Source organism: Corvus brachyrhynchos, unplaced genomic scaffold, assembly GCF_000691975.1.
Source record: "Corvus brachyrhynchos isolate BGI_N302 unplaced genomic scaffold, ASM69197v1 scaffold200, whole genome shotgun sequence".
Classification (NCBI taxonomy): domain Eukaryota; kingdom Metazoa; phylum Chordata; class Aves; order Passeriformes; family Corvidae; genus Corvus; species Corvus brachyrhynchos.
Genome location: NW_008236184.1, coordinates 1,465,264 through 1,468,667, shown reverse-complemented (window position 1 = coordinate 1,468,667; position 3,404 = coordinate 1,465,264).

Below are 3,404 nucleotides of genomic sequence, written 5' to 3'. Positions count from 1 at the left end.
GGCTCCGGCCGCGCTCCCCGCCCGCAGCGCCCAGCCTGGCCCGGCCGGACCGCCAGCCTCCCCTTTAACCTCCTCCTTCTCCCTCCACAATTAATTGAGATATCTTTTATACTTGATGTGTTGTAAAATTAATGCCTAATTTATGTAATTAGTCAATTAACTGTAATTCTAGCATATGGTGCCAAATGCCCAGAAGGTATTCTTGTTTCCGCGCTCCCCGCCCGCAGCGCCCAGCCTGGCCCGGCCGGACCGCCAGCCTCCCCTTTAACCTCCTCCTTCTCCCTCCACAATTAATTGAGATATCTTTTATACTTGATGTGTTGTAAAATTAATGCCTAATTTATGTAATTAGTCAATTAACTGTAATTCTAGCATATGGTGCCAAATGCCCAGAAGGTATTCTTGTTTCCCAGGTACTTATTTTGATGTCATGAAATGCAGCTAATTAATTTTACATGCATATTAATTTCGGATCTATTTAGCGGCTCCCTTTGTGAAGGCAGATTTAATATTTGTCTTTCTAACCTTTTTGGGCAAATTCCGCGCTCGGTGTTGAAATGGAGGTGACTTTTAAAACACATTTCCATCGGTCTCCCTTTCCTCTGCGGAGCCTCTGCTGACACCGGGTCGATCCCTCCTGTGTGAAGATGCACAAGGGCTGATTATCTATAGCTTCCCGCACATCTATAACTGTCGCAAGATACGGCTATTGAATTTAAATCCGATTAATATTTAATATTAAACATTTCTGAGGGAATTTTTGTTTGTTTTTTGCAAAGCACAATATCCCACGGACATTTTTTTTAAATAGCTGTTCTTAATACAATGCTCCTTGGAAAAATTATGAGAATTGAAGTATTGCCTAATTAGAAAATGAGCGAAATCCTGATCGCTGGCTTCTGATGTTCTCACTTCTCCTGATTGCGCTGAGCAACTGCGAGCCCGCTGCCAGCGCGCCCTGCGCTTGGCTGCTCCTAGCCTCGGGAAGCACTCGCGCTCCTCCCCAGCAAAGCGTTCAGGTTACGCTTTTGTCTCCGTCGGAAAGTAATCGTGTTAGATTTTGTCCATAATACTAGGAAAGATGATATTGTGCCTCTTCTTTCTGCAGTTTTTTTTCTGCGTTGAGATTAAGGGGTTAACCGCATCGTGGGCTTTCCCGCTCCCCAGATGCTGAGAAAAGATTTAAGTAGAAAAAGAGATGAAACCCGTAGTCTACGCTTCAAATTCCCAGCGATACCCTTTCCCCCTTTGCTGCAGCAGCACTAATTGCCGCATTACACTTATCTCTGGGGTGAGGGGGGGATAAAAATGCACCTGGCTGAAGGGCGCGGGACTCCGCGCGTGGGGCGGGTGCGCTGCCGCTTCCCGGCCTCCCGCCGGCCCCGGGGAAACGCTTTCCTGAGGAGCGGCAGGGCGGCACTTCGCTCTTCGGGGCGTCTGCGCGAGTGCTGTGGCGTCATAAAACTTTTTATCCCCCTTTCTGGATAAATTAATGAGAAATTTAATTAATAAAATCAGAGAGTAGCGTAAGTGCTATGATAATGAAGTTAAATGAGCTCGCAGTAAAATATTCACTAATCCAGCACATTGGCAAATGCCCCCTTAATTCTGCTCAGCACTAAAAGGGTTTTGAGCACCATAATGAGATTCCTCTGTCTGCTAATTAATTGACACTCTCCTGAATATTCATATGTGCTAGCGCCAATACGTTCCTAATTGCACGGTGGAATGGATCTCAGAGGAAAGTAAATCGCCATAGACTTAATTAAAATAATGTATGCCAGATCCAGCTCGCTGAAGACGAGACATTTGCCATCAAGCGGCGTAAGAAAGTGGCACCTGGTTTGTAGCGAAAAATGAGGAGAAAATCTTTATCCCTCCCAAGGTGAAGTCAGCAGGGGCTTAGAAGCGCCAGGCTTTTCAGCCTGAAGATCTGAAAGCGAGAGCTTCGCCTTCAACTACCGCTGCCACTGCCGCGACCCGCGAGGGCGGCGCGGAGCCCGTTCGCGGGCGGCGGGGCCGCGCACGGAGTAACCGCGCTCCGCAGTTCAGAGCGGGGGGAGCAGGCTTTGCACGGCGAGGTGGGAGAAATCTGGTCAGGGATGCCCTCTACAGAAGCGTTCGGGGAAAACCGTTTGTCTCCAGCGAGGGAGGGGAGGAGGGGGAGGCAGGGAAGGAGGGAGGGAGCAGCCACATTTGTAAACTTTTCCTTTAGGGGAATCCCGTGCCTTTGAAGCTCAGTCTCTGAATGGATTGTTCTTTGCACCTCCAGACTAATACTGTAAGCTAATATTGTACATTTAAATTGTTCTGCTGTTAAAAGCGTGGCAAGTTGCGCTGAGAACCGAGTGCCTGCCGCTGCCTGGCCGCAGCCTCCATCCCGCGCCGGGGGAGCGGGCGGTGGCTGCGCCCGGCGCGCCTCGGGGCTCACTGCGGCGGGCAGGCAGGGCCCGGGCCCGCGCATCCCCCGCTGTCACTGAAAAGCAGATGTGAAGCGCTTTGCTAGGTCTTTTCCTTCCCTACCAGCTCAGGAAACGAAAAGGAAAATTGGTTTCTTGGAAAAGACAGCTTTTAAAAAAATCACCACAGGTTAGAAACTAAAAAGAGTTTATTTGAAGACATACAAATGCATATTTATTATACACATGTAGGCATTAACAATGTAAATTACACCGCCAGCACTTGCTGGTTGTTTATTCATTAGATCTTTAGAAAATCTACATTGCCTGCAGATAGCGGGATGATAATGTGAAATACACAAGCAGTTTACCCAGGCAGCTCCGCCCGGCTCCGCGCAGCTCCGCGCGGGACTGCCAACAGGTCCGCGGGGCTCAGCGCCGGCCCCGGGTCCCTTCTGCTGCCGGGGGCACTTCTTACAAGTATAATTCTACCTTGACGAGAAAACGGCCGTGCCGACTGAAACTGCCGTCACCCAAAATACAGAGCAAGGGTTTTACAGGTCGCTGCTCGAGAGAGCGAACTTAGACGGAAATAATTCCTAGTAGAAGAAATACGAAAGGGCTCTCCTCTGAATGACAGCGCAGACATCTCGCTCTCAGAACCCAAAAAGCTCTGCCATTCCCAATGCCTCTTATTCCCATGTAAAATCTTTCCTCGCCAAAAAGGGAAAAAATCCTCTATCAAATTCTATCCTCTTTAGCTGGTTGAATGCTGTATGACTACCATATCTCTCGATAATAAATACGGAGAAAAAAATATATGGGAAGAAATCGCTGCGGGGAAATATTTTCTAAAGTTAGATCCAAAGAATCTCTTCCAGGAATGAAATATTAAAGAAGGTTAATATGGTTTTTGCTGCAGAGCTGAGGGTTGACGGGAAGACGGGAGCTTTGCTCGCGTTTTGAGTATAGAGGCCGGGAGCTGAGACGGGCGGAGGATGTCAA